The following is a 14,716-nucleotide window of genomic DNA, read 5'->3' on the forward strand; positions in this document are numbered from 1 at the left end:
AGCGGGGATCCGGCGGAAGATCTTTCGGAGCATGCGGAGAGTGAGGAAGCAGGAAGATGACACGGCGTTGACTTGTTTGGTCATGGTGAGAAGTGGGTCCAGGATGAATCCGAGGTTGCATGCGTGGTCTGAGGGGGTTGGTGCGGTGCCAAGGGCCGTGGGCCACCAAGAGTCATCCCAGGCGGACGGGATGTTTCCGAGGATGAGGACTTCCGTTTTGTCTGAGTTCAGTTTCAGACGGCAGAGTTTCAGCCATTCTGCAACGTCTTTCACTCCATCTTGCAGGTTGGTCTTGGCGCTGGTGGGGTCCTTGGTGAGGGAAAGTATCAGCTGAGTGTCGTCGGCGTAGGAGGTGATGTTGATGTTGTGTTTGCGTATGATGTCGGCGAGGGGGCTCATGTAGAAATTGAAGAGAGTCGGGCTGAGCGAGGAGCCTTGTGGGACGCTGCAGATGATCTCGGTGGGGTCTGAGCGGAACGGAGGGAGGTAGACTCTTTGGGAGCAGTTAGAGAGGAAAGAAGTGATCCAGTCCAGGGCCTGTCCTTGGATACCGGTGGAGCGCAGGCGGGATATTAGGGTTCGGTGGCAGACGGTGTTGAAGGCAGCCGAGAGGTCGAGGAGTATGAGGGCGACTGTTTCTCCGTTGTCCATCAGAGTTCTGATGTCGTCTGTGACTGAGATGAGGGCGGTTTCTGTGCTGTGGTTGGCTCGGAATCCGGACTGGGAGGGGTCGAGTAGGTTGTTGTCTTCAAGGAAATTGGTCAGTTGCTTGTTGACGGTCTCCTCAATGACTTTGGCAGGGAAGGGGAGGAGCGAGATGGGGCAGAAGTTCTTCAGGTCGCGGGGGTCCACTGTAGGTTTCTTCAGGAGGGCGTTGACTTCTGCGTGTTTCCAGCTCTCGGGGAAGGTCGCAGAAGCAAACGAGCTTTTGATGATGGACTGGAGATGAAAGGCAATGATGTCGTCGGCTTTGTTGAAGATGAAGTGTGGGCAGGTGTCCAAGGGGGCACCGGAGTGGATGGTGTTCATGGTAACTTTGGTCTCCTCCGCGCTGATGTGAGTCCAGGCGTTGAGGGTGATGGCTGGGGTTGTAGGTTCTGTGGTGGTTGGCTGGGTCTGGTGTCCGAAGCTGTCGTGTAGGTCGGTGATTTTACGATGGAAGAAGGTAGCGAGGGAGTTGCAGAGGTCTTGTGAGGGCGTGATGGAGTTGAAGTTGGCGTTAGGATTGGAGAGCTCTTTGACGATGTTGAAGAGTTCTTTGCTGTTGTGAGTGTTCTTGTCCAGTCTGTCTGTGAAGGAAGTTCTTTTGGTGGCGCGGATCAGCTGATGGTGTTCGCGGGTGGCGTTTTTGAGGACAGACATGTTTTCTACGGTGTGGTCTTTGCGCCAGGCTTTCTCGAGGGTACAGCAGTTTTTTTTTAATTCCTTGAGGGTGTCTGTGAACCATTGAGGTTTCCTGGTGCTGGTCTGTCTTGGGAGGCCTCTGAGGGGTGCGAGGTTGTCCACGCAGTTGGTGATCCAATGAGTGAGGCTGAGGGCTGCGTTGTTGGGGTCGGTGGAGAAGGTGGGTTGGTTGGCGCTGAGAGTGGAGAGAAGCTGTTCCGTGGGGATTTTGTTCCAATGTCTGCGTTGGATGGGTTGTGTGCGGAGGTGGAGAGTCTTGCGTCTGAAGGTGAAGTGGACACATCTGTGGTCAGTCCAGTGTATTACAGAGGAGTGGCTGAAGAATGCGTGGTTGCTGGCGGAGAAGATGGGGTCGAGCGTGTGTCCGGCGATGTGGGTGGGGGTGTTCACCAGTTGCTTGAGACCGAGGTTGGCGAGGTTGGCGAGCAGGGTAGTGGAGTTGGGGTCGTTGTTCTGCTCCAGGTGGAAGTTGAGGTCTCCAAGGAGGATGTATTCCGGCGAGGCTAGGGCGTTCGGGGAGATTAAGTCAGTGATGGATTCGCTGAAGAGGGCGCGTGGTCCAGGGGGTCTGTAGATGAGAGTTCCTCTGAGGGTGGTCCTGGGGTCGGTGTGGATCTGGAAGTGCATGTGTTCGGCGGCGAGGGGGGTGTCTTCGGTGGAGGTGGTGACGTTGATGGAGTCCTTGAAAACGATGGCGATTCCTCCACCGACTTGGTTAGTGCGGTCTCTCCTGGTGATCTTGTAGCCGTCGGGAATGGCTATGGCGATGTCGGGGGCCGAGGAGGCGTTCATCCAGGTCTCAGTGATGAAGGCGACATCCGGTGCGGTGGAGTCCAGGAGGTCCCATAGTTCAATGGCGTGCTTGTGGATGGAGCATGCGTTGATGAGGATGCATTTGAGGTGGTTATTGGCGCGTGGGCTTGCGGGCGGGGTGCAGTCGCGGTGGAAGGTGTGTTTGCAGGTAAGGCATGCGAAGGGTCCATGGGTGCGTTTTGGGTTGGCTTGGAAGCAGGTTCTGGAGCGTCCCGGGTTGAGAGCGTGGAGGGAGGTGGGGTCGTAGCGGTGCTGCGGGGTTTGGGAGTGCTGGGGGCCAGGGGTTGTGGCGCTGGCCATGGTCCAGGCACGGACGGGCGCAGACGGGCTTGCCTTTGGCGCGCCTTCGCCGCGCCAGCGGCGCAGCCGCGAAGCAGCCGCCATAAGAGGGAGGAGGGGAGGAGGAGGGGTCAGCTGGGGGAGGGAGGGGGGGCAACGAATCGGAGCAGGGCACGGCGGGGCCGAGCGGGAGGTGGCGGCGGGAAAGCAGAGGGCAGGGGGGTCAGATAGAGGGGAAGGGAAAGAAGATAGGGAAGGGGGGATTTCAGAGGAGGAGAGGAGTCAGGAAGAAAAGAAGAGAGGAATAGAAGAGGAAGGAGAGAAGAGTCAAGAAGAAGAGGAGAAGGCCACAGAAGAAGAGGAGAGACGAGTCCAGAAGAAGAGGAGAGACCAGAGAAGCAGAGGAGAGAAGAGTCCAGAAGAAGAAGAGGAGAAGGCCACAGAAGAAGAGGAGAGAGGAGCACAGAAGAGCACAGAAGAAGAAAAGAACACGCAGAGAAGAGTACAGAAGAAGAGAAGGAACACGCAGAGAAGAGTACAGAAGAAGAAAAGAACACGCAGGACGGGGTGCAGAGGAGGAGAAGAGCACAGAAGAAGAAAAGAAAACGCAGGACGGGGTGCAGAGGAGGAGAAGAGCACAGAAGAACACAGAAGAAGAAAAGAACACGCAGGATGGGGTGCAGAGGAGGAGAAGAACACAGAGGAAGAGCAGAGCAGGAAGAAGATGCGGTGAGGAAGAAGAGAAAAGAAGAGAAGAACACAGAGGAAGAGCAGAGCAGGAAGAAAATGCGGTGAGGAAGAGGAGCGGGACACAGAGGAAGAGCAGAACACGAGGAAATTGCGGTGAGGAGGAAGAGAAGGACACAGGAGAAGATCAGAACACGCAGCAAGTGGGCTGCTGAAGAGGAGCAGAGAGCGGAGGAAGATGGCTACCAGAGCGAGGAGCAGAAAGCGAAGGGAAATGGACAGCAGAGGTGCGAAGAAAGGTTGGAGGAGAGAGCGGAAGGCAGAAGACAGAAGTTCAGAGAAAGAGAGGTGAGTAGCGAGGGTCTGGGCGAGGGGCTGGGCGGGGGGAGTACTTACAGTTTAGCTGGTCTTGCTGGGAGGTGTCAGGAGCCTGGGCAGGTGGAGCTGCAGCGGCGGGGGAAGCGACCTACCCTAGGGTCAAGGGTCGCTGACTCTGCCGTGCAGCGGCAGCCATAAGAGGGAGGAGGGGAGAGGAGGGGTCAGCAGGGGGCGGGAGGGGGGCGACGAATGGGAGCAGGGGGGGCGGGGCCAATTGGGAGGTGGCAGCGGGAAAGCAGAGGGCAGGGGGGTCAGATAGAGGGGAAGGGAAAGAAGATAGGGAAGGAGGGATTACAGAGGAGGAGAGGAGTCAGGAAGAAAAGAAGAGAGGAATAGAAGAGGAAGGAGAGAAGAGTCAAGAAGAAGAGGAGAAGGCCACAGAAGAAGAGGAGAGACGAGTCCAGAAGAAGAGGCGAGACCAGAGAAGAAGAGGAGAGACGAGTCCAGAAGACGAGGAGAGACCAGAGAAGCAGAGGAGAGAAGAGTCCAGAAGAAGAAGAAGAGAAGGCCACAGAAGAAGAGGAGCACAGAAGAGCACAGAAGAAGAAAAGAACATGCAGAGAAGAGTACAGAAGAAGATAAGAAACACGCAGGGAAGAGTACAGAAGAAGAAAAGAACACGCAGGACGGGGTGCAGAGGAGGAGAAGAGCACAGAAGAACACAGAAGAAGAAAAGAACACGCAGGACGGGGTGCAGAGGAGGAGAAGAGCACAGAAGAAGAAAAGAACACGCAGGACGGGGTGCAGAGGAGGAGAAGAGCACAGAAGAACACAGAAGAAGAAAAGAACACGCAGAGAAGAGTACAGAAGAAGAGAAGGAACACGCAGAGAAGAGTACAGAAGAAGAAAAGAACACGCAGGACGGGGTGCAGAGGAGGAGAAGGGCCCAGAAGAACACCGAAGAAGAAAAGAACACGCAGGATGGGTTGCAGAGGAGGAGAAGAGCACAGAAGAACACAGAAGAAGAAAAGAACACGCAGGACGGGATGCAGAGGAGGAGAAGAACACAGAGGAAGAGCAGAGCAGGAAGAAGATGCGGTGAGGAAGAAGAGAAAAGAAGAGAAGAACACAGAGGAAGAGCAGAGCAGGAAGAAAATGCGGTGAGGAAGAGGAGCGGGACACAGAGGAAGAGCAGAACACGAGGAAAGTGCGGTGAGGAGGAAGAGAAGGACACAGGAGAAGATCAGAACACGCAGCAAGTGGGCTTTAGAAGAGGAGCAGAGAGCGGAGGAAGATGGCTACCAGAAGGAGGAGCAGAAAGCGAAGGGAAATGGACAGCAGAGGTGCGAAGAAAGTTTGGAGGAGACAGCGGAAGGCAGAAGACAGAAGTTCAGAGAAAGAGAGGTGAGTAGCGAGGGGCTGGGTGGGGGGAGTACTTACCGTTTAGCTGGTCTTGCTGGGAGGTGTCAGGAGCCTGGGCAGGTGGAGCTGCAGCGGCGGGGGAAGCGACCTACCCTAGGGCCAGACCTACCCGAGGGTCAGACAATTCTTACACAGGACTGCCACTTCAGCGTGAGTGAAATAACGTCCACGTTATTTCACAGCCATTTTACACTGCACTTAAGTAACTTATAAGTCACCTATATGTGTAACCCTCACTTAGTGAAGGTTAGGTGCAAAGTTACTAAGTGTGAGGGCACCCTGGCAATAGCCAAGGTGCCCCCACATTGTTCAGGGCAATTTAGCCGGACTTTGTGAGTGCAGGGACACCATTATACACGTCAACTACATATAGGTCGATATCTATGTGTTCCTTCAGAATGGTAACTCTGAACATGGCCATGTAACATGTCTAGGATCATGGAATTGTCACCCCAATACCATTCTGGTATTGGGGGGACAATCCCATGCATCCCGGGGCTCCAGCATGGACCCCGGGTACTGCCAAACTAGCTCTCTGGGGTTTTCTCTGCAGCTACTGCTGCTGCCAACCCTCAGAAAGGTTTCTGCCCCCTGGGGTCTGTGCAGCCCAGGAAGGCAGAACAAAGGATTTCCTCTGAGAGAGGGTGTTACACCCTCTCCATTTGGAAATAGGTGTTAAGGGCCTGAGAGGAGTAGCCTCTCCTGGCCTCTGGAAATGTTTTTAAGGGCACAGATGGTGCCCTCCTTGCATAAACCAGTCTACGCCCGTTCAGGGAGCCCCCAACCCCTGCTCTGGCACAAAACTGGACAAAGGAAAGGGGAGTGACCACTCCCCTGTCCATCACCACCCCAGGGGTGGTGCCCAGAGCTCCTCCAGTGTGTCCCAGACCTCTGCCATCTTGAATGCAGAGGTGTGAGGGCACAATGGAGACCTCTGAGTGGCCAGTGCCAGCAGGTGACATGAGAGACCCCTCCTGATAGGCTCTTACCTGGTTACGTAGCCAATCCTCCTCTGAGGGCTATTTAGGGTCTATCCTGTGAGTTTCTCGTCAGATAACGAATGCAAGAGCTCACCAGAGTTCCTCTGCACTTCCCTCTTAGACTACTGCCAAGGATCCACAACAGAGTAGCAAGAAGACTACCAGCAACATTGTAGCGCCTAATCCGGCCGGCTTTCTCAACTGTTTCCTGGTGGTGCATGCTCTGAGGGCTGTCTGCCTTCACCCTGCACTGGAAGCCAAGAAGGAATCTCCCGTGGGTCGACGGAATCTTCCCCCTGCCAACGCAGGTACCAAACTTCTGCATCACTGATCCTCTGGGTCCCCTCTCATCTTGACGAGCGTGGTCCCTGGAACAAAGGAGCTGGATCCAAGTGACCCCAACAGTCCAGTGGTCCTTCTGTCCAAATTTGGTGGAGGTACGTCCTTGCCTTCCCACACCAAACAGTAATCCTCTGTACTGCATGATCTGCAGCTTCTAGGGCTTCTATGCACTTTTGCAAGACTTCCTTCATGCAAAGCACAGCCTAGGTCCCCAGCACTCCGTCCTCCATTGCCCAACTCGCTGAGTTGACCTCCGACTTCATGGGACCCTCTTGTTGTGCTGAGACAACCATTGTGCTCAGATTTCTTGAACGCCTGTTCAGGTACTCTTGCGGGTGCTGCCTTCTTCTGCATGGGCTCCCCTTTGCTGAGTGCCCCCTCTGTCTCCTCCTCCAAGGGGCGACCTTCTGGTCCTTCCAGGGCCTGGCAGCACCCAAAACCTTCAACCGCCACTCTTGCAGCTAGCAAGGCTTGTTTGTGGTCTTTCTGCATGAAAACAACTCTGCATCCTCCAGCACACCGTGGGACATCTTCTGACTGAAGGAAAAGTTCCTGGCACCTTCTGTTGTTGCAGAATCTTTGGCTTCTTCCATCCAGAGGCAGCCCTTTTGCACCTTCATCCGGGGTTTAGTGGGCTCCTGCCCCCCTGGACACTTGCGTGACTCTTGGACTTGGTCCCCTTCCTTTGCTGGTCCTCAGGTCCAGGAATCCGTCTTCAGTGCAGTTGTTGTCTTTGCAGAATCCCCTATCTCGACTTTACTGTCTTTCTGGGGTAGTAGGGTAACTTCAGTCCTATTTTTCAGGGTCTTGGGGTGGGGTATCTTGGACACCCTTAGTGTTTTCTTACACTCCCAGCAACCCTCTACACACTACACTAGGCCTGGTGTCCATTTGTGGTTCGCATTCCACTTTTGGAGTATAAGGTTTGTGTTGCCCCAGGCCTATTTTCTCCTGTTGCATTCCATTGTGTTCTACAGTGTTTGCACTACTTTTCTTAGTGTTTTACTTACCTGATTTTAGTTTGTGTGTATATGTTGAGTCTTTTACTTACCTCCAAAGGGAGTATATCCTCTGAGATACTTTTGGCATATTGTCACTAAAATAAAGTATGTTTATTTTTAGTAACTCTGACTATTGTGTTTCTTATGATATAGTGCTATATGATATAAGTGGTATAATAGGAGCTTTGCATGTCTCCTAGTTCAGCCTAAGCTGATCTGCTATAGCTACTTCTATCAGCCTAAGTTGCTAGAACACTACCAATCTACTAATAAGGGATAACTGGACCTGGCACAAGGTGTAAGTACCACAAGATACCCACTATTAGCCAGGCCAGCCTCCTACACCCAGCATGTGCCATGTCACCAGCACTGCATCTAAATATATGTAACTCACCCCTACAGATGGCCTTGGAGCCCTAAGGCAGGGTGCATTATATTTGATGTGTGGTCCTATTTGCAAAAGCAGAAATGACCCTGTGATGCACAGTCTCATTGCTGAGCATTGCAAGTGAACTGGGATGCAATCTCAAGGTGTGTGGTGGACGCTCATCATCACAAGTGACCCAGTGACATAATGGTTCACTGAACCCTATGGTGTTTGGTATCAAACACCTCTTCTTAATAAATCCAGGCTGATGACAGCCTCTGATTTGTTATGACGTGCACCCAAAGGGCACCTTAGAGGTGCCCTTTGAACCTCACTAGTCTCTTAATGTGTTCGCTGAGTGGTCTGAGCCAGCCTGCCACCACAGACAGGTTTCTGACCCCCTGGAGGTGAGAGCCCGCCCTGTCAGAGGTGAGAAACAAAGTCTGCTTCGGAGAGATGTGTTGGCACCTACTCCAGCAGGATGGCTAGCAGAACTGCATATCAGGACCAAGGGCTTCAAAGTCCCTGCCGCCTTTGGTATGCAACCCCTCGACTCCCCTTGCCCTGAGTGTATCCACCCCTTGCTCTGAGGCCCATTTGGCACCAGGACAGGTGGGAAAATTAGTTGGTCTGTAGGCGTGTACCATCTTTGAGCCAGCCACACCCCTATGGTGGGCTACCCAAAGTGGACACTCGAGGAAGAGTTTCACCATCTTGTTTTTGGTTGTTACTACGCCTTTAGGAATAGGGATATGCCCACCACCTACATGAAGTGGTCATATAGGGGGCGTAGGCACTCCAACAGTAAGTAGGCCATTGGCTACTATCCTACACTCCCCTACGTTGAGTATTTAGGTGCCCCCTAACACCAGTAGAACAGATTCACTGGAATAAAGAAGAAGGACCTGAAGAGCCACGAAAAGCAAGAATTGAGGAGCATTAATTGACTTGGCCATAACCCCGCCGGCCTGCCTGCTGTCCTTGACAATTGTGCTAAAGACAACTCATCCCATAGCTGTTCTGCCTCCAAAAGCCCGGGATGACTGCCAGCACTTTGTAAAGTAACCAGGATCTCCTATGGAGTAGCGGAGTTGCTTCCAAGCACCTTGCAGGCCCCAAAGAAGACTCACGAGGACTCCAGACCGCCAAACCTGACACCGGACAGCACCACTGCAACCATGCCCCCTAGCCCAAGTAGATGTGGTCCAACGGTGCCAGTGTGGTCCCCAGGCCCTCTAGAGCCAAAGCTCACTTTGGTATTGCCAACAGTGGACTTCCCAATGCCACCTACAGCGTCTGTTTGCAGAGCCCCTCTACCACAACTGTCGCTGGTGACACAACCCGATGCCTCAGGACACCTGTGCACCCGGCCACCCTGATCCAAGGAGAAGAGGACCAAAGGTGTCCCTACGTCCCTGAGCATTGAGAGAGCTGAGCCCCCATGTTGGTTCAGCAGGTTGCCCCCCCACTCCCTATGTGCAGCCTCTTTTCCCCAGGACCGTTTACCATTGAAACCAATGAGACACCTGACGCCAACAAGCACCTATGCACCTGGGCATCCCTCAGCATCCCAAGGTGACCTCTTGGTACTGCCTTGGACCTTGCCCCATACTTACCTTAACTCCAGAACTTTGGTCCTTTAAGTAGCTGGGAAGTACCCATATGTAATATATGTGTTTTTCTCCATAGGACTGCATTACTGCATTAGAGAGATTTCAAGTATATTGCCTATGTACTTCAAAAGTACAGCAGCATTTAATCTTGTAAAAGTATTCTGGCGTTGAAACATAATATAAGCAAATTAACTATTTTTCTAACAACTGGTCTTGAGTTCCTTCTTAAGTGTTTCTCATTTATTGCCTCTGTGAGTTCAACAAATGCTTAGTACTACTCTCTGATAAGTCTAACTGTTCGCCCACACTACCACAAAAGAGAGCATTTGGGATTGTCACTTTCAATCCTGTAAACCAATAAGAGTCACCTGTACTATCTGCATTGTGTCCCTGTAGGAAGCTGGCCTCATCTGTGGTGGGTACTTAAAGTACTTACACCATATACCAGGTTCAGGTATCCCCTATTAGTGTGGTTTAGACACTGACTAGAAGCCAGTCTCACTAGAACTAGCTTGGGATGAGCAGTCGGGGCTTATCTAGGAGACATGCAAAGCTCATCATATACCACTGTAGTCACACAACACTCACACACATGAAAGAAAACACTCAGTGTTATAAAAATAAAGGGTCTTTATTACAGTAACACAGTACCAAAACAATAGATAGGCAACCCATCAATAGGTGGTAAGTAAACAGACTAAATATGTTCACTAGTTATCAGAAATAGTAATAAAAAGTGATAGAAAACAGTGCAAATGCAAATAGACAATAGTGACTCTAGGGGGAGCCCAAGCCATATACAAAAAAAAAATGGAATGCGAACACATGACCCCTGTCTAGGTAAGTGAAATGTGTAGTGGGGAGCTGGGGGTACTAGGAAACTCCAGAGGTATGCATCACAGTGCCCAGCAGGCAGAAGGAAATTAGTATATTACTAGATTTTCCCCAAACCACCCTAAAGGAAGAAAATGAAGAAAATGCAACACCCAGATAGGACTGCAAGAAACCAGCAGGGATTCCTGAAGAGGAAGACCTGTGCAAGAAGGGGACCAAGTCTAGAAGTCACAGAAGAGTTCAGAAGGAGTAGGAGCTACTACCCAATCAGCTGTGGATGCAGGAGTTGATCAATAGTAGAATGAATACAGTCAGGAATGGACAAAGTGGAAAAACCCAAAGTCTTCCAAAGACTCCCAAAAATCTTCTCAGGAGGGTGGGCCCGGACACTCTTTCCAATCAAAGGGTGGGTACGAAGGTGGAAACTGGGATCTCAAAAAGGCTTGGTGTTTCAATTGTAAGACACCAAACTGCAGACTTTGCTTGTCCCAAAAAGGCCCTCTCTAGTGCACCCTCAGCCACTGCTGGGGTTGGTAAGTCTACCTGATCAGAGACTACACAAAAGCAACCTTGGTCTCAGAGGGTGGGTTGGATGTAGCTACCCTGGCTGTCTGGCCCAGTAACCTGGAGAAATACAGACAAAAGCCACAAATAAATGGGGTTGAGGTTCACGCACTGTGGGATAGAGGTGCAAGCAGAACTATGGTGATTGAAAAACTAATATCCCCAGACCAATACATAGCTGACAAACTTATCTAGTTATCAACCCTGACAACATTGTCAAAGTCCATCCCATGGCTGTGGTGACCATGGAGTGGGGAGGCATTAATGGTCAAAAGAAGATGGTTGTGTCATCTGCAATTCCAGTCGATTGCCTGTTAGCATGGGCTGAGGTAGAGATGAAAACCCATGCAGCCATGCTGGGAATACCTGAGTGGGTGTGTGTAAAACACAGAGCACAGAGCAAAGCCCAGAATGAAAAAGAGGTTTTGGAGCCTGGAATACTGGAATATTGGCCCAATCCTCTAAAAGAAAAGGCAAGCAGTATGGGAAACCAACTTCTGAGGAAACACAAGCTCAGGTCCCCTCTCCTCAGGGAGAAGACCTGTCAACCCTTCGGGCAATTCGAGTCTCAGGAACTTGGGCCTTACACCGCAGAGATCCTAGGCCCAGGGGGCCCTCTAGGGAAGGTCGTTGCCAGGGACAGACGACCTCTCCCACTCTCGAAAGCCTGAGACAGCAAGCTTATGACTCTGGTGTATTGCTGCTTGAGTCCAATCCACATCTGGACAAAGTAAAAGTTGGGATTTGTGCATACTTTTCAGACAGCCTGTACACAGGGAGGGTGGAGGTGTCACAGAGGTGCATCTGCATTTTGAATAGTCTTCCTGGGCTGAGAGAAGGGAAAGGCGGGCACACATTCATTTGTAAAGGCTGTGCCCTGGCCTCAAACAAAAGGGTCATTTACCCCCAACTGATGTTTGGAGCCCGTGCTGGAGGAGAGTGGGGGCACTCACAGAACCACTTATAACTGGTTGGAACCTCATCTCCCTTTCTTTGTGAAACCCTTACAAAACTGAGTATAAGTACAGGGGAGTTTTCCCCACATTTTGGAGACATTTTGGAACTGGACACAGAATGCTGCTGGAGGGACTCACCAGGAACCGCCTTGGACTGCTGTGCTGTGCAGACCTGTGACCTGCCTGGTCACTTGAAGGAACTGCCACATACCTGCATCCACCTTGTGCTGGCCTGCTGCTTAGCCCTGCCGTCCTGGCTCCATTGAACTTTGTCCCCCAGGGGCAGGGGGCTGTGGCCCCTGAGCCCTGCAACTGTACCGGAAGCGCATGAGGAGCACCTATCCTTTCCTGATATAGTGCCTGGAGAGCGCTTTTCATTTGTGCCACGTATCGCCTTCTGAGCGCCCTGCCTTAATGGTGAAAAGCGCCTAGGGCACGCTGTGGCCGTAAATTGTTGCAGGCTTTGGGAAGCTCGTTGTTCTGCTCAATATCACAACCCGGCTTTGTTTGAAGGCGTGCAGGAGATGCATTGCCCCTGGAACCACCGGGGCACCACTAAAGCAAAAAAAGGAGCGAGGAGTGTCCCTGGGGCACAAGCAGGCACCTACTTTGGTGCTTGCTCACCACTGGGCGGGCCTTTCTGAATCAGAAGGAGACGGGTGGGGAAGGAAGCCTCATCGGAGGCTCCCTGCCCCAAGGGCCACTAGCTATTTTGGTGGATGGGCAGGGGGGAAGGAAGCCTCATCAGTGGCTTCCCCTGCCCCAGCGGAGCCCCAAACTTGTCCTTGGAGACCGCGGGCAGGGCGGAATCCTCACCGGAGGCACCCCGCACTGCCAGGTTCCCTGTCTTTGCCCCCATTGTTGTGCTGGCTTTGGCCCCCCACTCTGGAGGGCCAATTGCAGCCCAGGGGGGGCCCTAGGAGGGGCCTGATATAAAAGCAGAAAGGGGTGCATGTCGACCCCCTGCCCCCAAATAACCGCAATGCCCCCGTTTGGCACGGAGGAGCACCGGGGGTCCCCGTTTTGTTCTTCATGGCACTAGAGGTGCCTCACCATCATTAAAAACAAGTACTTTGGATGAATGGACATATGGGGGGTCATTCTGACTCCCGCCGGGCACGGTCACCGCGCGCCCGGCGGGAGCCGCCAAAATACCGTACCGCGGTCGGAAGACCGCGGCGGGTATTTTGAGTTTTCCCCTGGGCTGGCGGGCGGCCTTCAAAAGGTCGCCCGCCAGCCCAGGGGAAAACGACCTTCCCACCATGAAGCCGGCTCGTAATCGAGCCGGCGGAGTGGGAAGGTGCGACGGGTGCTACTGCACCCGTCGCGTATTTCACTGTCTGCTATGCAGACAGTGAAATACAAGCGGGGCCCTCTTACGGGGGCTCCTGCAGTGCCCATGCCATTGGCATGGGCACTGCAGGGGCCCCCAGGGGCCCCGCAACACCCCTTACCGCCATCCTGTTCCTGGCGGGCGAACCGCCAGGTACAGGATGGCGGTAGGGGGTGTCAGAATCCCCAAGGCGGCGCAGCATGCTGCGCCGCCTTGGAGGATTCTGAAGGGCAGCGTAAAACCGGCGGGAGACCGCCGGTTTTCCTGCACTGACCGCGGCCAAAGCGCCGCGGTCAGAATGCCCTAAGGGGCACCGCCAGGCTGTTGGCGGTGCTCCCGTGGTCAGTGGCCCTGGCGGCCACCGGCCGCCAGGGTCAGAATGACCCCCATGATTTCAAATGTTCGTAGTATGGACATGATGTGCAATATATGTTTGCTGATGTTCCTTTTATGGGCATTCTACGCTGACATGTTTTCATGACTTGCCATATGTTTTATAATGTTCCTTTTATTGGCAGTTATGATATTTCTATGACAAGTGCATTTCTTTAGTAATGTGATTCCTGACTACTGCTTGTGTTGCAGAATAATAAGTAACCAGTGTGTTATATGTGATTACTGCTAGTTTCTGCAGGGTAACTATTGTGTAACCTTCTGACAACTGCTTGATTAGCAGGGTAATACTGACATGTTGTGTTTGGTCTAATTATGTTGTGTACACTACAGTTTATTTTTATATATCTTTGAGTTGTGATTCCTTTGTGGTGGGGATAATGCGTCATGTGTGTTGTGCAAACGCTTTACATATTGCCTCAGGGATAGGCCTGACTGCTCGTGCCAAGCTACCAAGAGGTTGAGCAGGGGTATCTTGGGTGTGTTACTCCCTTGCCCTGAATAGAGTGGTGCATTCTGCCAGGCTTAGGTGCATACCCTAACCAACCAGAAACACCATTTCTAAAAGTGTCTCATCAGTACAGGGAGTTCTTACTTACTTTGGCCCATGAAATCCCCCTAGCTGGGCATCTTGGCTATGCCAAAACTTGTAGTAGGTAGGTGGTCCACTTCTACTGGTCAGGCATGTTCAAGAAAGTAAAGGAGTTTTTCAACTCCTGTATCACCTGTCAGGCCAGTAGCAAAACAGGTGGCAGGCTAAAGTCCCTGCTAATTCCACTACCAGTGTTTGGAGTACCCTTTGAAAGTGTAGGGGTTGACACTGTTAGCCCCTGTTCCCTCAAACAGCATCAGGAAACAGATTTATACTGGTGGTAGTGGATCATGCCACAGGTACTGTGAGGCAATTCCCATTAGGACTACACTGCCCCTGCAGTTGACAGAGCCCTCATCAGTATCTTTAATAGGGTGGGCTTTCCTAAGGAGGTGGTTTCAAACAGATGTTGAAACTTCATGTCTGCTTACCTCACAGCATTGTGGAAGGAATGTGGTGTGACTTATAAGTTCACAACCCCATACCATCCCCAAACAAATGGTTTAGTTAAAAGGTTCAACAAAACAATGTCAGGTATGATCATGGGGCTCCCTGAAAAAACTCAGAAGGAGATGGGATGTCCTTTTTCCATGCCTGTTTTTGCCTACAGATAGGTGCCTCGAATCGGAGTTTATTCCCTTCAAACTTTTGTTTGGCCATCCTGTTATGGGACCACTGAGTCTGGTGAAGGAAGGCTGGAAGAGACCTCTCATCAAGCCCAATCAAGACATAGGCCCTCATTACAACCCCGGCAGTTAGAGATAAAGTGGCGGTAACACCGCCAACAGGCCGGCAGTAAAAAAATTAGAATCATGACC

This window comes from Pleurodeles waltl, chromosome 8 (genome assembly GCF_031143425.1).
Source record: "Pleurodeles waltl isolate 20211129_DDA chromosome 8, aPleWal1.hap1.20221129, whole genome shotgun sequence".
NCBI lineage: Eukaryota > Metazoa > Chordata > Amphibia > Caudata > Salamandridae > Pleurodeles > Pleurodeles waltl.